The 27,632-nt window shown below is 43.7% G+C and overlaps 1 non-coding gene across 1 annotated transcript; it reads right to left on the minus strand.

Moving 5' to 3' along the window:
• Positions 1-6,131: 6,131 nt before the first annotated feature.
• TRNAV-AAC (transfer RNA valine (anticodon AAC)) lies at positions 6,132-6,204 on the minus strand. Its single transcript has one exon. It is a non-coding gene; the product is annotated as a tRNA-Val (tRNA).
• Between the last annotated feature and the right edge of the window lie 21,428 nt (positions 6,205-27,632).

Below are 27,632 nucleotides of genomic sequence, written 5' to 3' on the forward strand. Positions count from 1 at the left end.
ACAATCACTGCAGAAGGCAAAGAAGAAGCAAAGACATGTCTTACATTGCCACAGGCAAGAGAGCTTGTGCAGGGGAACTCCCGTTTATAAAACCATCAGATCTCATAAGACTTATTCACTACCACAGGAACAGTATGGGGGAAACCACCTCCTTGATTCAATATATCCACCTGGCCCCACGCTTTACACGTGGGGATTATTACAATTCAAGGTGAGATTTGGGTGGGGACACAATCAAACCATATCATACATGATGGAAAAGTTCTAGAAATCTCTGTACAACATTATGCCTATAGTTAACGATACTACAGTTGACTCTTGAACAATACAGGTTTGAACTGCATTGGTCCACTTATACGTAGATTTTTTTTCAACCAAGCTAGCAGATCAAAAATGCACTATTGGCAAGATGTGAAACCTGCACAAAGAGAGAGCTGACTTTTCATGCAGGCGGGGCAGGTTTCAGAGGGCCAACTGCAGGACTTGATTATGCGGGGATTTTGGTATCTGCCTGAGGTCCTGGAATCAATCTCTGCCACAAAGCAAGGGACAACTGTATATTATACATTTAAATTTGTTACATAAATCTCATGTCAAGTGTTCTTACTGTAATAAAATACGTATTTTAAATCACAAGAAAAATTGACCTTTACTCTTCCTAGCAAAATGTATAATAAAACCCATATCAAATAACTAAAACTTAAAATTTTTTCTTTCTCTTGTTCCTCAAACTCCTGATCTCCTGCCTCAGCCTTTGAAAATGATGGGATTATAGGTGTGAGCCACTGTGCCAGGTCTGTTTCCACTTTTTTTTTCTTTTTTTTTTTTTTTTTTGAGACAGTCTTGCTCTGTCTTGCACTATCTTGGCTCATTGCAACCTCCACCTCCTGGGTTCAAGCGATTTGTGCCCCAGCCTCCCGAGTATCTGGGATTACAAGCATGCGCCACTATGCCCAGCTAATTTTTATATTTTTAGTAGAGATGGGGTTTCGTCATGTTGGCCAGGCTGGTCTCAAACTGCTGGCCTCAAGAGATCCACCCGACTCAGCCTCCCAAATTGCTGGGATTACAGGCATGCGCAACTGCGCACCCAGCCTCCACATCTTGACAGTTGTGAATTCATTGGTTGCAATGAATACAGAAGTGGTATGTGTCTTCCAGATTCTTATTTCAGTTCTTTTGGATAAATAGCCAGCATGATCATAAGGTAGTTACATTTTAAATTTTTTGGAGGAAACACCATACTGTTTTCTACAGTGACTGTATCATTTTGCATTCCCATCTACAGTGTAGAAACAAGGGTTCCAATTTTCCACATGTTGCCTTTTGTTTTTGTTATTTGTTTGTTGTTTGTTTTTGATAATAGTATCCTAACAGGTGTGATGTGAATCTCATTGTCAGGTTGATTTGCATTTTTCTGATGATTAGTGACATTGAACATTGTTGCTCATTTGCATGTCTTCTTTGGATAAATGTCTATTAGCCCTTCTTAAATCAGATTGTTAGAGGTTTGTTTGTTTGTTTTGCTAATGAGTTGTAGCAGTTCTGTATTTTGGAAATTAACTCCTTAACAGGTATATGGTTTGCAAATACTTTCTCCCATTCTATATGTTGCCTTTTCACTCTATTATTTCCTTTGCTGTAGAGGCTCCTTCATTTGGAGTAGTCCAATTTTTCTATTTTTGCCTGTGCTTTTGGTGTCTTATCCATGAAGTAATTGCCAAGACCAATGTTATGAAGCTTTTCTCCTATGTTTGCCCTGTTGCCCAACCTGGAATGCAGCTGCGCAATCTCTGCTCACTGCAACCTCCACCTCCTGGGCTCAAGCGATCCTCCCACCTCAGACTCCCAAGTAGCTGAGACTACAGGGGCAGGCCACCAGGCCTGGCTAATTTTCTGTAATTTTTGTAGAGATGGGATTTTACCATGTTGCCCATCTGGTCTCGAACTCCTGGGCTCAAGCAATCCACCCCCGTCAGCATCCCAAAGTGCTGGAATTACAGGTGTGAGCCACTGAGCCCTGCCTGAGACCTTGTCTTAAACAACAGCAGCAGCAGCAGCAGCAACAACTACAACAACAAAAACAACAAACCAAATCAAACAACAACAACAAAAAAACCAGTATGATACTGGTACAAAGACAAACATAGAGACCAAGGGAACAAAAGAGAGGGCTGGAGAATTGTAATGCCTCCTGCTTTATTTTTTTTTTCTCAAGATTATTTAGTGATTCAGGGTCCTGTGTAGTTTCATATAATTTTAGAATTGTTTTCTCTATATCTGTACAAATGCTAGTGGGATTTTGATAGAGATTGCATTAAATCTGTAAATCACTTTGGGTAGTATGGAAACTTTAAGTCTTCCAGTCTATGCACGTGGGATGTCTTTCCATTTGTTTGTGTCTTTTTGATGGATGTTTTATAGTTTTCAGTGCACAAGTGTTTCAATTTCTTAGTTAAGTTTAACTAAGTATTTTATTATTTTTGGTGCCACTGTATTAGGAGATTATCTTCCTAATATTCTCTTCAGCTAGTTTGTTGCTAGTGCATAGAAACACAATTGCTTTTTAATGCTGATTTCATATCCTGCAACTTAACTGACAGTTTTAAAAATGGAGTCTTTAGGGTGTTCTCTATATAAGGCCATGCAATCAATTAATTGATTTTTGTATGTGAAGCATCTTTGCATCCAAAGGATAAATTCCACTTGTTCATGGTGTATGATTCTTTTAATATGCTGTTGAATACAGTAATACAGTTTGTTAATATTCTGTTGAAGATTTTTGCATCTATGTTCACCAAGGATACTGGCTTGTAGTTTTCTTGCTAATGTATCTCTTTGATATCAGGATATTTCTAGCCTCATAAAATGAGTTTGAGGCTGGGCGCGGTGGCTCACACCTGTAATCCCAGCAATTTGGGAGGCCCAGGCGGGTGGATCACCTGAGGTCAGGAGTCGGAGACCAGCCTGACCAATATAGTGAAACCCGGTCTCTACTAAAAATACAAAAATTAGCCAGGTGTGCTGGCGGGCACCTGTAGTCCCAGTTACTCAGGAGGCCGAGACAGGAGAATTGCTTGAATCCTGGAGGCAGAGGTTGCAGTGAGCCAAGATCGTGCCACTGCACTCCAGCCTGGTGACAGAGCATGACTCTGTCTCAAAAAAAAAAAAAATTTATTATTTCCTCCCTTCTGCTAACTTTGGACTTAATTTGTTCCTCTACTTCTTTGAGGTATAAAAATTAGATTGTTCAGCCGGGCGCGGTGGCTCATGCCTATAATCCCAGCACTTTGGGAGGCCGAGGCGGGCAGATCACCTGAGGTTGGGAGTTCAAGACTAGCCTGACCAACATAGAGAAACCCTGTCTCTACTAAAAATACAGTATTAGCTGGGCGTGGTGGTGGGAGCCTGTAATCCCAGCAACTTGGGAGGCTGAGGCAAGAGAATTGCTTGAACCTGGGAGGCAGAGGTTGTGGTGAGCTGAGATTGTGCCATTGCACTCCAGCCTGGGCAACAAGAGTCAAACTCTGTCTCAGAGAAAAAAAAAAAAAAAAAAAAATTAGCCGGGTGTGGTGGTGCACACCTGTAATCCCAACTACTGGAGAAGGTGAAGCATGAGAATTGTTTGAACCTGGGAGGTTGCAGTGAGCTGAGATTGTGCCACTGCACTCCAGCCTGGGTGACAGAGCGAGACCTTGTATCCAAAAAAAAAAAAGAAACTTGGTATAATTTTCATCTTCTTAATTTTTTAAAGACATGCTTTATAACCCAATGTGATCTATCCTGGAAAATTTTCTGTGTACACTTGAGAAGAATGTATGTTCCGCTGCTGTTGGGCGGAATGTTCCGAATAGGTCTGTTAGGGCCATTTGATTTTCTTCTGATTTTTAACACATGGCTAGTATATGGAGACTATGACCTCCCTAGACAGGTAATTCAGGGAATTTTTTCTACTTTTAATTATCGTGACCTCTAGTGTTTATTTCAGTTAACATTTGTAACTTTACTTAAAAAGGACAAAACTCAAAACACCAAAGGGGCAACAGAGACTTGAAATTCCAGTAGGACTGTAGTTTTTGTTCCTAGTGGACCAAGAGGACTTACATGATTCTTCTGATTTTATGAATTCTCTCAGATTCTTGGAAGTAAATGTAATAGGCTGTCCCTTAGATAAAATCAGACCATATTGCAGATTCTGTATATTCTGAGATGATAAAGGGTAGAGGAGGCCATTATTAAAACGGCCTGAAATGTCATGCATGCTAGACCTTTAACTACTTCTCTAGTCTTATTTAAAATCATACCTTTTTTTGCTTTATGCTTTCTATGCTGGCCCTAGTGTATTAATTCCTCTTGTTTATAAGGTTATCTCCCACCACAGGGCCTTTTTACATGCCATTTCCTATTCTTGGAAAACTCTTCTTTCTCCAATGCATTCTCTAGACTCCAAAACAATAAATAATTTTCTAGGGACTTTCCTAAACATTTAAGTGTGTGACACCTGCATTACTCATAGCAAAATGTATCTCTCCTCGTAGCAAGTTTTACATTAGTTTGTAAGGCAACTTGATTAATGTGTTTCTCCCTCAATGGAATGTAAGTTCTATTAAGACAGGTACAATGTCTGTTCTTGTTCACCAATGAAGCCCTACTGTCTAACACATAGCCTAGTTTACAATAGGCACTCAATAAATATTAGTGAAAGAAATGTGTCACCTTTGCGCGGTGGCTCATGCATGTAATCCCAGCACTTTGGGAGGCCGAGGTGGGCAGATCAGCTCAGGTCAGGGGTTCCAGACCAGCCTGGCCCATATAAGAAGCAGCTACCACCCCTAGGGCTGAGGTCTGAGATCGAGCACACAAAGAAGTATTCTCTTCCCCACCCGGGCTGAGATCCAGACCTGCATCCAGGTTGGGAGGGTAGAAAAAAAGTGCTCCAGCGGAAGGTGCAGGTCATGTGCCATCTAGAGTACCAAAGAAAACTGTTCATGGGGAAGTCTGTTACCAGAGATGGTCTAAAGGAGGTTCCCCCAAAGTACTGCTGGCCACCATGCACTGCAGGAGATTCCTACTAGGGAAACTGCTCAGGCTGTGCGAGCCAGGCCACTGTGCACAGTAACGCAAGACATTATTTCCTCCAGCAATGTCTCTCCATCGCCCTCTATTGACAAAACTTAACATTGAGCTAAACTGCGAAAGAAAATATTTAAAGGGCCCAGCTCCGTTCCATTGTTATGGAGCAAGGAAAAGTGATTTTGCTGCTGAGAGGTAATAAATAGATAACCGGACAGAAGAGAAAATGCTGAATTTCTTTTGACTGGTTCGAATTCAAACACACTTTTATATCCTTGTTCGAGTGCACAATCCATGGTGAAAGTTTAAGAGCTGTCAAAAATTTTGTTTTGGCCGGGCGCGGAGGCTCACGCCTGTAATCCCAGTACTTTGGAAGGCCGAAGCGGGTGGATCACCTGAGGTCAGGAGTTCGAGACAAGCCTGGCCAACATGGCGAAACCCCATCTCTACTAGAAATACAAAAATCAGCCGAGCGTGGTAGTAATCCCAGCTACTCGGGAGGCTGAGGCAGGAGAATCGCTTGAACCCGGGAGGCGGGGGTTGCAGTGAGCCGAGATCGTGCCACTGCCCTCCAGCCTGGGCAACAAGAGCGAAACTCTGTGTCAAAAAAAAAAAAAAAAAAAAAAAAGTGTTTCCTCTCTGTGCTTCAGCAAAAAAAGAGCAAGTCCAATTCCCCGAAGGGCCCAAAGCGAAGCGCTGTTCCTTAGAAATCCCCGAGGAAACTCTCTCCACGAAAAACCCGCAAGTGCTGCTCTCTGGATTCCAAGAAAGCCAGTCTCACCTGCGAGGTGCAGGTGGGTGGAGTTCTGGGACTCCGGTGCCTATTGGGATTGACACCACCGGGGCCACTCAGACGGAGATCAGAAAAGGAGGATGAGGGTGAGGGTTCGGCGTGGGGTAGAGAAAGGTGTGACGCGGGATTCAGCGCCACGTCGCTGGGTGATGGAAGGAGTACAGAAGCTGAGGGTTCACGTGCTCGGCAAAAAGCAAAGATTCTATTGGTTCAAATGAAAATACTCAAAAGCAAAATTAACGGTGGAAGAAAACCCAACGGCTCTTGTTTCCGCCCGGTTTCGAACCGGGGACCTTTCGCGTGTTAGGCGAACGTGATAACCACTACACTACGGAAACCAACAGTTACAAAGCGTCTTCTTTTTCACTTAAAAGACTAGTCCTGACTTCTCCCCCTTTCACTCCACCCCCCAACCCAGATAATTGTTTTTGATTATGGTGAATTGCACACTTTCACATTTGCTATTTATAATATAAAAACTCGATGTCCTAATTTAAGTTGAGGAACATTTGATAAATAATTGGTTTGTACTTTTTTGTATAATAAACTATATTTCCTAGTAGTTACTTATACAAAGAAGAGGCATAGAATTAATTTTGGAAAGGTAATTTGTTAAGATTTATGCATCTATCAATTTGTGAACTAATTTTTAAACCTATTTCTGGTATTTAGATGTTCTTCCCATTGTTTTATGCTTTAAAAAATACTGATTAGTTTCCAAATTTATATCTGTTTTCATGCTTAGTTGTAACCAACTAGTAGCTTCAATGATAACTCAATTCGAAGGAATTCTATAAAAAGTAGAGCATTATGCTTCCCATAACAAAAATAATAAATGACTGGCTAATGACAACGTGACTATAGTGTAGTCTTTGGTGCTCTAATTAGAAGAGAAGCTGTTTTCCTTCTAGAAATACTTGCCGACCTCCTTGCGGAAAACCCTCCCTTTCCGCTGTCTGCATTCGGATGAGAACCAGATTACCAGGGAGATGCAGACCAGGGAGACACTTCCTCCTGTTAACACTAGCGGGGCTGGTGGAACCCAGCCGATCATGCAGGAGGGAGGAGCTGGCAACGCCCTGAACGGTGGCAGGGGAAAGCACGCGGGTGTCAGCGTCTCTAGGGTTTGGATAAGCCGATTTCAAGTCCAGGACAGTAGAGAAAACGAAAGAGTTCTGTTCAAATAATAATAATAATAAATCTTTCTGAGTTTCAAAGCAAGGGTCTTTACTGTATTGGGCAAATGTGATAACCACAATACCAGTAAAACTTGCCTTTGGTCCCATGTCTCTTCTACAGAAAAAAAAAAAAAAAAAAAAAAAAAAAAAAAAAATGGAGTTTTTCCAGATGCCCCAGGTTCTATAATCTTAAAGCTGCCCTTTCTTCCCAGAAACTCTCACAGTGATGGTACGTTTCTTGCCCTTGTACTTTTAGTGTACTAAAACCAATAGCCAAACTTTATCATTTTAGCAATTCAAGTATTCACCCATGAGCCCCAATTTCTTTGCAAATGCCAGGCAAGAAAACCTCAAGTAGATAGAGGAGTAGGGAGCAGATGATTTGATCTTTTTAAAAAATTCTACCATAGTGTCCTTATCTTATCCATGCAACTTGTTCTGATCTTCACCTTTCTAGTGCCAGAAAATGACCCTTTTAGGAACCAGGACCTGTAAGACTGAGCTCTTGGGACTATTAGCATTTGTTACAGAGCAGGGAAGCTTCAGGATGAGATATACTGGGGAACAGGTACAAGGTTACAAGATTGGACTCTATGTCACAAATAATTATTTCTCTGGAATGTGACAGTTCAATGCTATTTGATTTAGAAAAAGAGGATAAAACGCTCGTGTATTTTTTTCTTTTCTTTGTTCTTCTCTCCCTTTTCACTGTCTTCCTCTATCTACTTTCACTGCACACCTAGAAGCAAGCTGTCTTCTTCCAGATTCCTCCTTATAACTTCACTTTGCATATAAACACCACACACTCTCTGTGCTTAGAGATGGTGGTTGGGCTGCCAGACCAGTCTGGAGAAAGTCTGTGCTTACTTTTTCCTCTACTTAGTATTCTTTCTTCCATGGGTGCCAGGAACAGAGAGCCCCTTCTCACCTTGAGATCATGTGAGCTGGTAGTAGCTGGATCATGAATAATTGGAATGCTGTGGGTAACAACTGAAAGAAAGACTGTAATTCCCAATTAACAAATTAGACTGTATTTCCCAATTAACAAATCAAGACCAGATTAGCAACAACAATGATCATTAAAAATATCGTTAAAGAAAAAAAGAAAGAAAAAAGATAAAAAATATTGTTAAACTGGACATAGTGGTGTACCTGTAGTTCTAGTTACTCTGGAGACTAAGTAAATCAGGAAGATCACTTGAGCCCAGGAGTTTGAGGCTGCATGTGCAATGATTGTGTCTGTGAAAAGCCACTGCCCTCCAGCCTGGGCAATATAGGGAGACTCCATTTCTAATTAAAAAAAATATATTGTAAACACATTTATTTCATATTAATTAAAATAAATTATTGGCTGGGCGCAGTGGCTCACGCCTGTAATCCTAGCACTTTGGGAGGCTTAGGCGGGATGATCACTTGAGCCACGAGTTCGAGACAGCCTGGGCAACATCGCGAGATCCCCATTTCAATTTTTTTAAAAAAGAAAAATAAATTATTGAGCTACAAACAATGTGCCAGACAATTGTGACCCTATGTTGTCACTAGGAGTATCAGAGGCATGCAGGACAAGATTACACAATCCTAAGTCTCAAGGAGAAGAAAGAGGAACACGAGCAGCCAATATGCCATAAGCAAAAAGTGGAGCAACAGATGTACAGATTGCAAAGCATTTGGATGGTAGTATAGAGAGGAGGCATCTCCTTAGTCCTTATGAACTGGCAGGGCAGATCTGGCAGGGATCTTTGGAGCCAAAATATCTTAGTACAATTCCTTCCTCTGTCACTTTCTCATCATATGTAGGGTTTCAGGCAAGCTATTTGGCTTCTTCATGACTCTGTCTGTGCTGGTAAAATGGATATGGATACAGTGTCTACCTCATAGAATTATCATAAACTCAATTAACAAAAACTCCCTGAAATGTTTCAGACAGTGCTCAACTTACAGAAGTAGTTACTGCTTTTTTTTTTAGTATTACTTTTAGCCTTGTCAAGCCTCCTGAGTCAAGATCTATCCCTGTCATTTCGGGTTTACATTTGAGCAAGTTAAGGCTTGAACAATGTGCTGAGGTTATGCTAGCTAGGGAGGGACACCACCAGGTGTGTTTGTCTCCAGAACTGGTGTTCTTGACCACCATGCTATACTAGGTAGTTTTATAAACCCCTGTTTATGACAAAAAAAGATTATAGAGAATATTATGGACCTCCTTATTTCCATGATCCTACTTCAACAATTAGTCTCTCCTCCCTCTGCCAAGCCCCCATGTTAATTTAAAGCAAATTTAGACATTTTCATCTAGCAACAGCTTTTTGTGGCATTTTCATAGCATATGCTTCCATTTAACTTTGTAGTTACTGAGGAAATTTGTTGAGCTGTTCTCCACTGGGTGGGAGAAATGCCATGCAGGGAGTCCTAAGCTTCCCATTGTCCCTCAGATCAGTAAAGAAGACCAGCCCTAAGCTGCTGACCACAGGTTCATGGGACTCTTCTGAGGGAATGTGAGGCCCAGAACTTATGCTAGTGATTCTCCAGGTGGACTATTCCTAAGATTCCCTGCCATACCCCCTTCTAGTGCAGAGGGTCTCTGGTATGGCCCACAAGTCTTAATTTTTAGAAGCTTCCAGGTGATTCAGAAGCGGAGGACCTTTGAGAAATAAGATTTTGACATTGCTTTCATTAACGACAAATTAGTTTCATCTTAAAAAACAAAACTTCACCCTTGTATGTGTGGAGGAGGACACTATAGTGAAATTAAAGAAAAAAAAGTCAAATTATCTGTTCCCTCCATCTACCTGAGGTTTTCTTGCTTGGCATTTGCAAAGAAATCGGGCGCATGGGTGAATACTTTGATTGCTATAAATAGTAGAGTTTGGCCGTTGATTTTAGCACACTAAAAGTGCAAGGGCAAGAATCATACCACCACCTTGACAGTTTCTGGCAAGAAACTTAACGGCACCTTCTGGACCCAATCTGCGTGGCGCAGTGGCCTAAAGAGGCGACCGAACCTGCATCCCTAGCTCCGCCTTCCTGGTCCCTGCACACCCCGGCAGCCTCCGCGCGATTCTTCCCGCCCCCGACACCCGCCGCCACACAAAGGCGCTGCTTCTTGGCGGCCAGCGGGGGCTGAGTCTAGGCCCGGCAGCGTTTTCTGGAAGACCAGACGGCCACCAGGTCACCGAGGTGGGAAGGGAAGAGAGGTTCGACGCTGCCTCAGGCCTGGGCCTGGCCGGTGGGAGACACAGCAAGGACTCTGGGAGCCCGCAGAGCAGAGGCCGCCGCGGGGCGGGGCCCCCGCCTCCTCCTCAGGTCCAAGACCAGAGGGTCTGCAGGGCCCCAGAGCAGCCGGCCGCGCTCCGCTTCCCACCGCGCTCTCTGCCGGAACTCATGTGGTTGTTTATCCTTGTTTTGCTGAATTTCTTTATTTGCTGTAACAGTTTGTGTGTGTGTGTGTTTGACTGTGTGTTTGTAATTTTCAGGGTTTTCTATATATAAAAATCATGTCACGGCCGGGCTTGGTGGCTCACACCTGTAATCCCAGCACTTTGGGAGGCCAAGGTAGGAGGATCGCCTGAGCCCAGGAGTTCGAGACCAGCCCGGGCAACATAGCGAGACCCTAGTCTCTAAAATTTTTTTTATTAGCCGGGCGTGGTGGCAGGAGCCTGTGGTCCCAGCTACTCCGGAAGATGAGGCAGGGTAATCGCTTGAACCAGGGAAGTCGAGGCTGCAGTGAGGCATAATTGCTCCGCTGCACCCCAGCCTGGGTGACAAAGAGAGATCCCATCTCTCTCTCAAAAAAAAGTCATGTTATCTGTGAACATAGATAATTTTACTTTTTCCTTGCCAATACTGTGCTGAATAACATGGTGAAAGTGGGCACCCATTATTCCTGATTGTAGGAGAAAATTTTTCAGTCTTTCGCAGTTGAGAATGATATTAGTTGTATGTTTTTCATAATTGGGCATTATCAAGTTGAGGAAGTTTCCTTCTATTCCTGGTTTAAATTGTATGTGTGTGTGTGTGTGTGTGTGTGTGTTTTGTTTGTTTGTTTGTTTGTTTTGACAGGGTCTTGCTCTGTCTCCCAAGCTGGAGTGCAGTGGCCACGATCTCGGCTCACTACAACTTGGACCTCCAGGGCTCAAGCAATCCTCCGACTTCATCCTGCCAAGTAGCGAGGACCATAGGCGTACAACACCACATTTAGAAGTCCCTGAGAAAATTATCTTGGAGGAAAACTCGCAAGTCCGACTATTGGTTTTCCAAGGAAGCCAGTCTCGCCTGTGAGGAGGGATTCTGCTCGCCCTGGGCGCCTACTCAGACACCATGGGGAATGGGGGGTGGGGCTCAGAGCGCGCAGGCTTGATTTTTTTCCCCCTCCGAACTCCTGAGTTCCAGTGATCTGCCTGACTCAGCCTCCCACAGTGCTGGGATTACAGGTGTGAGCCACCGCATCTGGCAAAAAGGTGCTGAATTTTGTCAAGTACTTTTTCTGTATCAGTTAAGATGATTATAGTTTTTTTTTTTCCCTTCATTCAGTTAATGTGGTATATATTGCATTGACTTTTGTGTGCTGAATCATCCTCACATTCCAGGAACAAATCCTACTTGGTTATGGTGTATAAACCTTTCAATATTTTGCTAAATTCAGTTTGCTAGTATTTTGTTGAGGAATTTTGTGTGAATTGAGGGATATTGGTCAGTAGTTTTCATTTTCTGTAATGTCTCTAGCTTTGGTATCAGGATAATGCTAGCCTCATAAAATGAGTCGGAAATATTCCCTCCTCTTTGATTTTGTGGAAGAATGTGAGAAAGATGGGTGTTAATTCTTTAAATTTGGTAGAATTCAATAGTGAAGCCATCTGGTTCTGGACTTCTCTTTGTTGGGATATTACTGATTACTTCTTCAATATTTTTACTAGTTATAGGTCTATTCAGATTTCTGCTTATTTATGATTAAATTTTGGTAGATTGTGTGCTTTTAGGAGGTTGTCCACTTCATCTAGGTTTTCCAATTTGCTGGCATATAGTTGTCCATAGTATTCTTTAATAATCCTTTTTTATTTCTGCAAAATTGGTAGTAATGTCTCCACTTTAATTTCTGAGTTTAGTAATCTGAGTCTTCTTTTCCTCTTAGTCAATCTTGCTAAATGTTTGTCAATTTCAGTGAACTTTTCAAAGAGCCAACTTTTGGTTTCATTTGTTTTCTTCATTGTTTCCGGTCTGTCCTTCCTGATGGCCTGCCTTTTCTAACAGCCTGTCCTATGGATTTAGCACTTACTAGGCAGCCCACAGTTGCATCAGCCAATTCCTTGTTCAGAAAATCAATCTCTCCCTCATATAAATATCTATCTTGATGATTCTACTTAAACTGAACATACCCACCTAACCAGCACATGGCTCAACAGCATCTCCAGTTCTTTTCTAGTCACTACCCACTCTTCCCAGAGGGAACCACTGTTCTGACTTCTAACAGCTGAAGGGAGTCTTGCTAGCTTTGTAATTTAAATCAATGGAACCACAGAGTGCGTCCCCTTTTGTGTCTGTTTTATTTTGGTCAAGTTTGTGAGGTTCATACATATAGTTGTAGATTGTTCTTTCTTATTGGAACTGATTATTCTATGCAAACTTATTCATGTGATGGCTAGCACTTGGGATGTCTCTAGTTCTTTTGGGTATTATGAATAGGTTGCTGGGCAATCTAGTAAATATATTTGGTGAACACAGCTACTTATTTGTGGTAGGCAAATATCAATCAGGATGTGATATTGTTGATTTTAAGAAGTGAAAAGTCTGAGAGATATGAAAGGATTACAGGCAAAAAAAAAAAAAAAAAAAAAAATGTGAACAGGAAATGTTTCCAAACATGGATTGTCCGGACATACACATAATATCCTCCACTTGGAGGGAATTCTACCCACATGTTTCCATGGTATAGTAGTTATCACACTTGCCTAACACACAAAAGGCCCTTAGTTCAGAACTGGGTGGAAACATTGCACTTTTTCCTCACTCCTAGATATCAAACACATAAAACAACTTATATTCTCCCTCCTTCATCCAGAGCCATCTCAAGAACCTCTGTTCTCCTTCCTTTGTCCTGAGCAAGCTGAAGCTCTCATCACCAGCACCCTCCTCTCCGGCCATGCTCTGCAATTGCCTGCCTGCTCTGAGCCCCACCCCACTTTCCCATGGTGTCTATCTGAGTAGGCACCTGGGGCGTGCAGGACCCTGCCTCGCCAATGAGACTGGCTTCCTTAAAACACCAAGAGTTGGACTTGCGAGTTTTCGTCCAAGATAATTTTCTCAGGGATTTCTAAGAAGGAAGAGGGTTCCACTTTCAGCAAAGCAGAGAATTGGATAATCTATTGTCTGCTCTTTACCCCTAAGCACAGAGAGGATTTTCACAAAATAGGTGCGTGGACACTTAGAAACAAATCAATTTCTCTTCCCTTTTACAATTTAAGATTGTGTCATTTAAAAGTTGTCATTTAAAGTTTCATTGTAGTAAAGAATACAATTCTGTAACTTTCTTTTTCCCTCTATAATCAACATGTAACTCCTCACGCAATTGTTTCAATAAACTCCCCATCCAAATTGTTGTCGTTTCTGTATGTACTTATGAAAGAATTAATGAATGAATGAGAAAGAGCCTCGCTTGGTCACCCAGGTTGGAGTGCAGTGGCACGATCTTAGCTCACTGTTGCCTCGAACTCCTGGACTCAGTCTTCTTGCCTCAGCTTCCCAAGTAGCTGGGGCTTCAGGCATACACAACCATGAGTACCACCACACTGGTCTCTGTTTTTTTTTTTTTTTTTAAGACAGAGTCTCGCTCTGTCGCCCAGGCTGGAGTGCGGTGGTGCGATCTCGGCTCACTGCAACCTCCACCTCCCGGGTTCCCGCCATTCTCCTGCCTCAGCCTCCTGAGTAGCTGGAACTACAGGCGCCTGCCACCACACCTGGCTAATTTTTTTGTATTTTTAGTAGAGACAGGGTTTCACCGTGTTAGCCAGGATGGTCTCGATCTCCTGACCTCGTGATCCGCCCGCCTCCGCCTCCCAAAGTGCTGGAATTATAGGTGTGAGCCACCACACCCGGCCTGGTCTCTGTTTTTTTGTAGTAGAGATGAGGTCTCACTATATTGCCCAGGCTCTGATTACTTTTTTTTTTTTTTTTTTTTTTTTTTTTGAGATGATGTCTCGCTCTGTTGCCCAGGCTGGAATGCAGCTGTGTGATCTCAGCTCACTGCAACCTCTGCCTCCCGCGTTCAAGCAATTCTTCTGCCCCAGCCTCCCAAGTAACTGGGATTACAGGCACCCACTACCATGCCTGGCTAATTTTTTTGTATTTTTAGTAGAGACGGGGTTTCAGGCCGGGCTGGTTTCAAACTCCTGACCTCAGGTGATCCGCCCGCCTTGGCCTCCCAAAGTGCTAAGATTACAGGTGTGAGCCACTGCGCCTGGCCTATTACTTGTTTTAACAATAACAAAAAACAGCAAAATCTTGCAGAAGGTTGGAATGTAACAAGCAGCTTAGCTTCAAACCACGTTTTAAAAACTTTGTTTCTTCTTTCTCCCCAGTTTCTAGACATAGCTTTGAGACAAACTGCAGATGTGTTTTCTTTTGTCTTGAATTACTGCCTTGGAATGGGCATTAAAACTGCCTTTCCTTTTGCATCTTATGCCCCCATGCCTTATGCTCATTTATGTACCTGGATGCTTGTTAAGCTCATACCATGCCCACTTATCTGGTCATATATTTCCTTAGAAGCTTCAGAGGCTGAATCCTGATGCAGACCAGGCATCTCCAGAATTCTCTCTCCAGTAGGAGATTAATTCAAGGACAATATTCACTCTTGGCTAGACATTATCTGCAAGATTGACCATCATTAATTTGTAACTTGATTGGGCCTACAATGTCACTGGCCCCTTCACCAGGTGAAAAAATAATTTAAGATAAGCCATCAGAATGAGACACCCACTGGGCACCTCCTGCCTCTTGCCCCTCTGCATTACAAGCTCCTCTTCTTGAAATGCTTGGCCTCTCTCCAGAATTGGAGAGTGGCAACTTTTGGCCAGCCACTCTCCCCATTGCTAGCATGGATAATAAAACTCACTCTATTTTTAATCACACCTCATTCTTTTTTTTTTTTTTTTTTCTTTTTTTTTGAAATGGAGTCTCACTCTGTCTCCCAGGCTGGAGTGCAGTGGCACAATCTCAGCTCACTGCAGCCCCGCCTCCTGGGTTCAAGAAATTCTTCTGCCTCAGCCTCCTGAGTAGCCGGGAGTACAGGCGCACACCAGCACACCCAGCTAATTTTTGTATTTTTAGTAGAGACAGGGTTTCACCATATAGGCCAAGCTGGTCTCGAACTCCTGACCTCGTGATCCGTCTGCCTCGGCCTCCCAAAGTCCTGGGATTACAGGCATGAGCCACCACGTCCGGCCTCATTCTTGTTCTTTTGGCTTTTTTCTACAAGTGAAAATCAGCCAGACCCTCTTTCAGCTTCAGGAAGAGTTTGATAAAGAGAATGCCTGAGCTCAATCTTGTGTGTTTTAAGGAAACAGAAAAAAAAGGGAAAAGAAAAAGACTTTTCCTGCCTTGTACCTCTGTCTAACTAAAAAGAGAGGCAGCTTCCTCACAGAAAAATATCACTGATCTTAAAACTGAATTCAAAGAACTGAAGAAGGAAGTTTCTAGTGTTTCACTTCTGTGGATTTGGCCCAGAAAAATCCACACAGAAGGTGTTAAAGTCAGAGAATTTATCCTGCATCCCTTAGGAAGCCCTAGAGCCAATGAAAACTCTTCCCAAAGGGCTGAAATCGGGCCATGAGGGTTGTGGGAGTGACAGAGCCATGTAAGCTCTCTGGATTCACAGGTTTAGGTCACTGCTGACAGATTCAATTACTATGGGAGGACATTTTATGCATGTCTAATTTTCATTCAATTGGATGATTCTCCCAAATCCTTCGTTCTTTACCATAAGTTTACTCATTATTTTAGATTTACCTCAAGGCACTTTCCCCTGGGAATTTTTCTGAGACCAGTGTGAGTTAGGTGTACTTCCTGTGTTTTGATTTGTCATACTAAAAATCTTACAAGTATGAATTTCTATATGAAATAAAGGTAAGAGCTTAATCTTAACAATCTAGGTCTTAGATTTCACTGTATGGGCATTAAACAAGTGTTTATTTCTGTATAGCCTTTTTGATGAGTACCCAGCAATCCCACTTCTACGAATGTCTCTCAGTGAAATTCCAGCTTAGCTCTGTAGGGGCTTCATAGAATCTAGTCGTTGCAGCAATTTCAGGCAGCAGAGAGTTGGGGCAACCTGCATGTCCATCACCAGAATGAGTAAGTACTGCAGTGAATACAAGTTTGTGTGAAGTTTCATGCTCTGCAGGAGTCACAACTAATGAAGCAGAGGTATATATACCAAAAACAGGTGGATTTTTCAGTGCGAAGTAAAATCTAAGAAACAAAATGTATATCAGGATGTATAGTACAATACCAAAATTAAAATTACAGAGTTACACAAAATACAGTGGGTGAGGCAGTAGCTGAATGACTGATGCCAGAGGGAATGGTGGCAAATTGTGTGAGGAGAGGAAGAAGCTAAGTTAAATTATCTGATTGGCACACTTGCCACCTCTTGGAAGACACGTGATTACACTCAGTTGCCTACCCTCTTGTTGGCCAGGAAGATAACTGGTCACAGGTGGCCCCCTTACCCCACCTCACTCCACAGTCTCTTATGGCAAAGCGTTTCCTTGACAGAAAATGCTAAAGGTCTCCAAAGCCCCTACCTTGGGGTCCTGGTTTCTAAAGTCTTTTTTTCTGTAATCAAGAGGTTAATGTTTGGGTGTGTTGGAAGGATACAGAAAAAGGCATAGCACAGTATGGACAATGGTCTTGAAATAAAATTCCTCCTTATTCTGCCTGAAGTTTCCTGACATGATGACATGGTGTTTGTGAGGATATGGGTCACTGAGCAAAAGCCTTCCTTGGTTTTGAATCATGGATTTTGGGTATTGTTGGTTTTGGTGAATGGAATATATAAGGAAAGAAAAAAAGGGCCACAAATATGAAAATGCTCTAAAAGAAAAAATAATTTCACAATACCGAACGTGAGCCATTCAGGAAATGTCCATTTTAAATTTTAAAGATAGCTCCTGGGTGAATGGTGGTTTTTGTAACGCAGTGGTTGTCACGTGTGCCACCCACGCGAAATGGAAACTGGGCAGAAATATCTCCTTATGGGTCTCTCTCTCTCCCTCTCTCACTCTCTACTTCAGCTTGGGTAATTTGTTTCACTAAACTCAACTCAAGGTCTCTTAAACCCAAGTGTGGTGCTTAAAACAATATGTCTTTATTCCCTTACAGGTCTAGGGGTCAGAAATCTGCAATCAATTTCAGTGGACCAAAATGAAAATGTCAAACAGGGTGTCTGACACCCTCCAGAAGCACCAGAGGAGAAGCAGCTTTCCTTGGCCTTTCCAGGTTCTACAGGGACATTCCTTGGCTCATAGCTCCCCCTCCCACTTTCTTTCTTTTCTTTTCTTTTCTTTTTTTTTTTTTTTTTTGAGATGGAGTCTCGCTCTGTCGCCCAGGCTGGAGTGCGGTGGCGCAATCTCGGCTCACTGCAAGCTCTGCCTCCCGGGTTCACGCCGTTCTCCTGCCTCAGCCTCCCGTAGCTGGGATTACAGGCACCCGCCACCACGCCCAGCTAATTTTTTGTATTTTTAGTAGAGACAGGGTTTCACCGTGTTAGCCAGGATGGTCTCGATCTCCTGACCTCGTGATCCGCCCGCCTCGGCCTCCCAAAGTGCTGGGATTACAGGCGTGAGGCACCGCCCCCGGCCTCCTCCTCCCATTTTCAAAGTCACCAGCGTAGCATCCTGATTCAAGATCACATTGTCTTCTTTTTCTTTGTAGCCAAATCTCCCTCTGCCTCTCTCCCCTGGTGACGACAATGGCTGGGGTCTTGACTTGCCAAGGTAACTGTCGTTGGGGAGCAGAGAGTGGGATCCGCAGTGTTCTGGTGACTGTTGGGATCTGGGCGCGAGGAAGGAGAGTGGCTCTCATGATTCTCTGCATTCTCAGTGCCGCGTGGCCCCTACTGGTCACCTGGATATAGCTTTACTGAATTTCGCAGATCTGGAAACGGAGAAGGGACTGGGTCTCCAAACTTGGAGTGCCTTGGACTGCCTTGGACTGCCCCTGGCCTGGAAGATCTGGGCTCAGGACTCCGAGCTGAAGTCAGCCTGTTCCCCCAACCCCTAACCCACTGCATCCGGGTGAGGAGTTGGGCCCGAGCGCCACAGCGCGGGTAGGGTTGGTAGGTGCGAAAGACTGGAGACCCAGTGACTGTGGGGCTGGGCTGCTGGGGCCACTGCTGCCGACTAAGTAGTACAGGCCGCCTGGAAGACCGAAGGCGGAGTTCGCTGATGTGGAAGCCAAGGCACAGGGCAGTAAGGATCCGCGCCATTTCTTGTGATGTCACCTGAACCCTTGGCGGGTAGGTGCCTCTCATCCATTCGGAGGACAGTGCTCCAGCCACTGGCAGCTCTGAAAGAGTTTGAAGATTTATTGTTCACAGATGGTGTTTAAATGGACTTATTTCTAAAAGTCACATACCTTTATTACCTATTTGTTATTTTAGAAGTACCCATTTTCATATGTGTTTAAAACTATTTGTGTCTCAAATTCTCAGGAGATTGACGCATCCCAGTTTACTCTTTTTGGCATATGTTTTTACTCATAAATTAGGTTAAATTTCATACTTGTTTAATAAAATTTAGTTATTTGGTTACATTAAAATATTTGTATCCAGATAAGAAGTCTCTTCCTTCTCCTATGCTTTTTTGGAATTTAGAGGATATCTGAAATAAAATTAATTTACTTTTTATTACTAATTGGTTATATACCATCAATTCATATTATTTCAACTATCCATTACTGTAAGCCAATTAGATTATATCTTTTTTCTTTAGTGTTTTTTGATTTATTAGTATTGATTTGTGCTGTTCTGTTGTGTTTTTTAGTTAAAGAAGAAATTATTCATGACACTAGCTAAACATGGTAAGGCAGATTTTTTTCAAGGGGACTACTATAATGGAGTTTTGCAGTAGGGGAGATCGGGCTCAATTCCAAATACAAAAGAACAAGTGGAGATTCATAGCAAAGGATCAGTACAGGGGTTAGTGGCTGAAAAATTACTAAGAAGTAGGGTAATTCTTTGCTAAACTGATCTAACAGTATATATATATATATATATATATATATATATATTTTTTTTTTTTTTTTTTCTTTTGCTAAAGACAGGCCAGGAAGGCCGGGCATGGTGGCTCACGCCTGTAATCCCAGCACTTTGGGAGGCTGAGGTGGGTGGATCACCTGAGGTCGTGAGTTCGAAACCAGCCTGACCAACATGGAGAAACCGCGTTTCTACTAAAAATACAGAGTTAGCCAGGCGTGGTGGCGCATGCCTGTAATCCCAGCTCCTTGAGAGGCTGAGGCAGGAGAGTCGCTTGAACCTGGGAGGCAGAGGTTGCAGTGAGCCGAGATTGCACCATTGCACTCCAGCCTGGGCAACAAGAGCAAGACTCCATCTCAAAAACAAACAAACAAACGAACAAACAACAACACACACACATACATACAAAAGACAGGCCAGGAGGCCAGGGTAATAAGATATCAAGGTGAGACATAAGGAATTTGATAAAATATCCAGGGTGATCTGACCAAGGGTGGAGAATTTTCACTAAACTTAGCAGGATTCTTACTAAAACTAGAATAAGTGAACCAAAGAAAAAACCCAAGGTCTGGGCTTTCAGTACTTATAAAGGAGGCTGACTAGAGTTGGGACAAGAAGGTCTTTGTCACTTTAGGCAAGTAACTGAGTTTCCTTTAATGGTGGCAATCTCAACATTTTCTTGGAAAATAAATCCACATCTGAAATGTGAGTGAATTTGGATAAATCATATTCAGAAATCAGACACCCATCGACTCGCAGCTCCTCCAGTATGTGAGAGCTGTTCAACAAGGACATGTGGAAGTAGTGTTATCCCCTCCTCTTAGGCCTAATCTCCCAGTGAGGTTGGGGATGAACAGGACCCCAGTCATCTGTTTGCAGAAATGAAACTCTAGGGTGCAGTCAGAGAGACTTTTCCTCTGCTTTTTCATGGTACTTTGCGCCATTATCATTCTGTGGGTTTGGTCCTCCAGGCCATGCCTGAATATAAGGTTCTCACCTGCCTGGCCCTCATCTGATTAAGGACAGAAGTATAGGGTCCTTCTTCCTGATCCACCCAAGTCTTTAAAGTTCAAGCTAAAAACCCTTTCCTGGAGAAAGCTTCCAAGTGCCCCCCAGTATGGGGGCAAGGAGGAGTTTAATGTACAAGGGATGAGAAAGAGGGTGGGGAGAGGGGAAATTGCCTCCCTCAATCTCTCCTTACCCATGGGGTCCCTTCTGCATCCTCACAGCTGGCATTGGAGACCAAGGGGACAGAAGCTGAGATAGGGCCCTGGATTGCCTTCCCTAAAAAGATGTCCTTCAAAGCTTTGCCCAGCATATCCTGTTGCCCCTGAGGTATATAATCCAGGGTGGATTACCTTTCAGGGTCCCTTAGCTGTGGTGCAAATGGGGAGCACGCAGTGGAGACTCCATCCACCCTGGCAGTTTTCTTGAACCTTGGGGGACTGGCTTGCTGTGCATCTTAGGCTTCTGTTGTCTCTTACTGCTTATCTGTGAACAATAAACCTGATTCATATAATTTGTGGCATGTGAATGTATTCTGTCTCATCTGACTGAGGCAATTAGTAAAACTGCAGCCCAGGATGCTGTGGGTGGAAATGTTCTGATTCCTGGTGGTTAGCATAGTGATGATTTTTGTTATTCTTCACACAGTGAGAGTTCTCCTTTGGGATTGGTAATTAGTGAACCTGCTTCATAAAATTGGTGTAGCACCATAGTCTGGTCTGGCAGAACCATGACTTATGGGCTAAGAGGGAGGGGCAATGCCCTTCAGTACCCAGTCCAGGGAAGAGAGGTCAGTCTGGGGTTGCAGGAGCCAGACATACTGCAGGATGTTTTATGGGGAAGGAGGAATGATAAGTGGGACATATGTCACCTCCCCACAGATGTGAATGAGCTGGCTGCATGGATTGACGCAGAGAGAAAGGAATGTGGAAACCAAGGAGTGTGAAACTCTGTCCCCTAGCTTTGGGACACATATGTGATTGCTCATTCTCCAGGATGGAGATCTTGGGAAATGGATACTCAGACGCTAAGACACCCAAGAGGTTATAAGAAAAGTCTCTGAGGCACTTAAGAAGGAATGAATGTGCATGATGCAGCCCGTCTTTACCCAGCAGTGCAAGAATGTTGGAGTAGCTGAGCAAGAAACCATCAAAATGCTCTCCTTCACAGAAAGACAAATTAGTTATCTCAAGGACAACTACGGGCAAAAAACAAGAGAAGACATTTTCTTGGCTATCTCAGGTAGTTGATGAGGAGTGGCAGAACATTCTGCTATCATGAAAAGAATGGCACAGCCTGGGTAGATGGGCTTACAACCCAGTGTTGCAGCAGATGTTCAGGGTGATCCAACAAGCTACGGGTATAGATCGCCACGCCCACAAGCTGGAATCTTTCCTTATTTGGTTGGTGTCTAGCATTCTAGGCTCTTTTCCCATCCAGGGTGGTTTGCCTAAGCTTCCATTGTGCCCTTGGCAGTCAGGACCTGAGGCTGTCACAGCCTTGTGCAGGATGGCCCCGGGCTCATGGCTATCCAACCTCCAGAAGGGGGAATTGGATGATACAATACTGTTTAGATGCAATATTGATGATTTCATAGAGCAGGGCCGTTGGCCCTGGCATAACCAATTGATTTTACTTCTTCCCCTTGGAATAGACTTTGGTGGGGCCATCAAAAAGCTTTATCATATTCTGCTAGCCTGGCAGCAGAATGGGGATCAAATTTGACAAATTTAATCTAACAATTAAATACAAAAGGCTAACTTGGGAGGGGGCAATCCAAGGGCTGGTAGTGGGGCAGCCTACAAGTGCCCCCACTCCACAGACTGTGGATCTAACTGATGCAGCATGGGGTCCTAAATAAGAGATTGATGGCCTCCCCCCATCTGATACATACTATCAGAACCAATCAGAGGGAGGCCCTTGCAGTTCACAGAATCAACAGGTACCAACCATGCAGGAGGAGTACTGGGAAAGGGAAGTCTATAGACAAGTGGAAACATTGGCACCCCCTTTAGCCTCTCTGGGAGAGTCATCTTCCCAGGCCCTAACACAAGTTCTCTGTACCCACACCTTTTTAAACTGAAACAGGTGTGGAACCAAGGTCTCCACTGGCCTCGGCCTGGCCTCTGACCCTGCCCTGAGATTGGAGGCATTATGTACCTGTTAGAGTAGACATGGAGGCAGATTTTAATTTACATGGAACTGCTAGACACTGAGGCCGAAGCCACTGTAGTTCCTGGCCCTGAAGAATGGCATGAATTCCAGGTGGCTTCTGGAATTTTGTGGGGTAGGGAATTAAGGAAATGCTAGGTAGGGAGGTGCTTTCTCACTTATGAGTGTGGCCATTTAGCAGATATGACAGGCTGGTGGTTGGGTTTCCATTGGCTGAACATATTCTAGGGATTGACCTAATGCAGTGCACAACCTCATGGTGCTTACTGGGCTATGTCCCAACTAAAAGAAACATTTTAGCCATCACAGTAAGGTAAATCCATAGGCAAGCACCACCATGTCGCCCCAAACCTTAGAAGAGGGTACGATAAAGACAGTATAATATCCCTGAGGGAAAGAAGGACATCACACTCCTCATCCAATATTTAGTTCAAGCAGAAGTGTGTGGGCAACCGGTTCCACTTTTAACAGTCTGGATTAGCCTGTTAAGAAAGCCAGTGGAGCCTGGAGTCTGACAATTAACTATTGAGAGCTAAATGCTGTAGTAGACCTATTGACACTCGTGGCCCAGATATCACCACAGTAATTGAACACATCATGGAGGCTTCCAACAAGTGGTATGATGCAGTTATTGATCTGGCTAATGGATTCTTCTCAATCCCTTTGAGGGATGACGGCAGAGATCAATTTGTATTCACATGGCAAAGTATACAATATACATTTACAGTGCTGCCACAGGAGTATTTGAACTCACCTGCCATATGCCACCAGTGGGTAGGATGGGATTTCACCACTGTGCTTTTGCCTAAAGCGGTCATGTGTATTCATTACATAGATGACATCCTTATTGTGGCCCTTGATGATCAGATCACACAAGAGGCCTTGGACTTGATGGTCACAGGGATGTGACAAGCAGGCTGGGAAGTTAACTCTAACGGTCCCAGGATCAGCCAAACTGGTGACCTTTTTAGGATCTACCTGGGCTAGAGCTCAGCACTAGATTCCAGATCTGTCCATCAAAATCTGTTAGCATTAACTGGCCGACTATGAAAAAGGAGGCCCAACACCTGATTGGTAGACTTTTTGGGTATTGGAGACAACACATACCTTACCTGTTCATTCTGTTGGCTTCACTCCACCAGATACCTAGGAAAGCTGCTACTTTGCATTGAGGGCCCAGGGAGGATGAAGCACTCTAGGTTTTACAACAAGCCGTTAGGCAGGCCATGGCCCTGGGGCAGTTAGAGCACACCTCTCCATTTGAATTACAAGTCTCTGTGTTAGGAAATGATGCAGACTGCAGCCTTTGGCAAAAAGAAGAGGCCACTGGGGTTTAAAGGCCTTTAGGGTTCTGGATTAACCACTCCCTACACCCCTTTTGAAAAGCAGTTTTTAGCTTATTGGACCTTAGTGGAAACTGAAAGGCTGACCCAGTACACTAAGGTTGTACTCCAACCAGAAATCCCCATTTTGTCCTGGGTTAACAGGCAGCCTAGACATTAGAAAGGGGTTAGCCTAGCAAAGAGACATCACCAGATGGAAGTAGTATATTTAAGACTGAGCCTGATTAGGAGAAGAGGTAGTAAGCAAGCTACAAGTAAAGATGGCCTGCTATCTGGCAGGTGGAATGGTGCCTACACCACCTAGGAATCCCTGTAGCCAAATGGGGACCATGATTACAGGATGCAGACTCTGACACCTTCTGCTAGTACACAGATGGCTCAGCAAAGCTGAAGCCTTGAGGGGTAAAATGGGCTGCAGCCACTGTCAACATGAAAACAGGGGACATTATCACTGACAGTGGAGGAGGTCACAGTGCCCAATGGGCTGAGTTACTCACAGTTTGGCTGGCAGTGTTCTGGGGATGGGGAGTGAGGCACCAATCTGTCACTTTGTTCTTTCTGTGGAGCATGGCAGCAGAGGCCTGGAAGCATAATGCCTTTGTTAGGCTTTCTCAAGCTGTGTCCGCTGTGGGAAACCTGGTGAAAAGTTGGATTGCCATCCTGGACCTCAATCTGCGAACAACCAGAGTGACTCCCTGTCCTGCCAGTGGTCAAGTATGCCAGCATTTCTAATGGCACAGTGTACACTCACAGAACTCCAACCCTGGCTTACCATGTGAGGATCTGGTACCCATCACATTGGAGGGAGCTGAAGGTGCCCTGTTTTAGTTTAATTGGTTTAAGGTGGCCAAATGTCACAACCACAACTAACAAAGCCATAGAGAGCTAGTATTTGGATGCACCACACTCCTTTCATTACTTGGATGAGAAGTGCCCTGCCAGTGATCCAGTTTCTCCCCTCTCCTTGTCTGTAGTTCTCAGAATACTGTAGGATGTGCTGGAAATGCAATATACTGAGATAGGGAAGAACTGTCCTGGACAGTCCTGACTTTGTTCCTGTCTCCTTTACAAGGATGTCCTTCAAACCTTTGCCCAGTGCATTCCATTGCTCCTCGGGTATATAACCCACAGTGGGCTACCTTTCAGGGATTCTAGCTGCAGTATAAGTGGGAAATGTACAGTTGAGACTCCATCCTCCCCAGAAGCTTTCTTAAGCCTTGGGGGACTAGCTTGTTATGAATCTGAGGTTTCTGTTGTCTCTTACTGCCTATCTGTAAGTAATAAACTGATTTATATAACTTGTGGTGTGTGAGTATGTGCTGTCTCACTGACTCAAGCAATTGATAAGACTGTAGCCCAGGATGCAGTGGGTGGAAGCATTCCGGCTCCATTCCTGATGGTCCACATAGTGATGATTTTTGCTAATGACCTCATTTTTGAATCCATTTGATATCCTTTGGTCTTCATTTTACTTGCCTTCTTGATATTTACGCTTCCTAAAACACTTCCCGTGGCATCAATAACACCAAACCCTTTTTTCCTTATAAATTCCCACCTGTGAGGCCAACCCCAAGCTTTAAAAGATGCCATTTTTGGCAAGGCATGGTGACTCACGCCTGTAATCCCAGCACTTTGGGAGGCCGAGGTGGGCGGATCACGAGGTCAGGAGATCGAGACCATCCTGGCTAACATGGTGAAACCCCGTCTCTACTAAAAATACAAAAAAAAAAATTAGCCGGGCTGGTAGCGGGCGCCTGTAGTCCCAGCTACTCGGGAGGCTGAGGCAGGAGAATGGCGTGAACCCAGGAGGTGGAGCTTGCAGTGAGCGGAGATCGCTCCACCGCTCTCCAGCCTGGGCGACAGAGCAAGACTCCGTCTCAAAAAATAAATAAATAAATAAATAAAAAATAAAAGATGCCATTTTCTCAGGGCTGAGCACGGTGGCTCATGCCTGTAATCCCAGCTTTGGGAGGCTGAGGCGGGCAGATCACAAGGTCAGGAGTTTGAGACCAGCCTAGCCAATGTAGTGAAACCCCATCTGTATTAAAAATACAAAAATTAGCCCCATTGCACTCCAGCCTGGGCGACACAGTGAGACTCTGTCTCAAAAAAAAAAAAAAAAAAGCCATTTTTCAAGTGTTAGTCTTGGCCCTTTAGCTCCTCTCAGTTTCCTATATAATACCGCAATATAATTCCTTATTGGCCTTTCAGTTTTATACTATCTCCTCTCATAGCTGCAGAACTTGCCTGAGGCTATTCCTTATACTGTTATACCCAAGTGAGTTAGAGAAAACACCACACTTTGAGACGAATTAAGAGTCCTTTATTTAAGCCGGCGGCCAAGAGAGGGCTTGACGCTCCAAAATTCTCTCGGCCCCGAGGAAGGGGCTCGATTTATTTTTATACCTTGGTTTAGGAAGGGGAGGCGAGCTCAAATGCAATAATTCTACAGAAGTAAAAACATGCAAGAATCAAAAAAACAAATGGTTACAGAGAAATAAACAATTTAAAAGACAAATGGTTACAAAAAAAGCAATGGAACCAGGTGCGGGGCTCTAAATCCTTCATAAGAGTTAGATATGGATGCTATGCCGGACACAGACTCAAGGCTTTATGTTGTTATCCTTTTTGAGCAAAATCCTGGGAACTTCATACATTGTTCCAGTACCTTATCAGTTAATTGGTCTCCTTCGAAATGCTGAGGATCTGCTTACACAGGTTAACTCCTTGAGGAAGGGGGTTGGGTAAAGAGCCCTTAATGTCTTGTAAATCAAGGGGCCGGATGGAGTTCGTCTGGCTTTCCCAGCTAAGGGAGAGTCTATTCATACGGGAAACAAGGCTAGGTAATTAAAGAGACAAAAAGGGAAAATCTAAAAATAGGGTTAGTAACAAGGTTAGGCATTACAATATCCTATGATCCTACTCAAGCATCTCTACTTGAGCATATTTGAAACTGAGTGCTTAATTCCCCTACCCCCAAAAAGGATGGAAAAAATGTTGCCCTCTCACTATTGTTTTTTATTTCTCCATTTGTATATTGCTGCATTACAAACCACCAAGACCATAGTGGCTTAAAACAATAATAACATCATTTTGCTACCCGATTTGCAGTTTGGGCAGAGTCGGCTTTTCTTTTTTCCACAGGGTGTCAGCTGGGGAATCCACTTTCAAGCTGGCTCACTTGTGTGGTTGGCAAAGTGGAAGTGGCTTTTGCATGGGAGCTCAGTCAGTGCCATGTACTAAGGGCTTTGGTTCTTTTCTGTGGAGGTGGATGACCTGACGGTACACAACCTAGGCTGCTGCACTGGTGTTTATTACGGTCATTCACTATGAAGGAACAGTGGGAGGAGTGCATATCTTTCAGAACTGCACTTTGATTCCTGGAGAGGGATCTTGGGTTGTGGGACTTTCAGCTACATGATTAGGGAAACACAAGCCACAGTGTAATGGGGCATGGAAAAAGGCATATTATGCTAACATTAGTCAAAAGAAAGCTTGGAGTAATTTTAATTTCAGACAATGTAGACTTCAGAGCAAGGAAAATTACCAGGAATAAAGAGTGGCATTATATAATAATAAAACGGTCAATTCTTCAGGAAGATATAACAATCCTTAAAAGTATACGTTTATCCTTAAAGTGTATACGTAATCCTTAAAGTGTAACTTTCATGCGCGTCCGTGTGAAGAGACCACCAAACAGGCTTTGTGTGAGTAATAAAGCTGTTTATTTCACCTGGGTGCAGGTGGGCTGAGTCTGAAAAGAGTCAGCGAAGGGAGATAAGGGTGGGGCCGTTTTATAGGATTTGGGTAGGTAAAGGAAAATT

Source organism: Pongo abelii, chromosome 5 (genome assembly GCF_028885655.2).
Source record: "Pongo abelii isolate AG06213 chromosome 5, NHGRI_mPonAbe1-v2.0_pri, whole genome shotgun sequence".
Classification (NCBI taxonomy): domain Eukaryota; kingdom Metazoa; phylum Chordata; class Mammalia; order Primates; family Hominidae; genus Pongo; species Pongo abelii.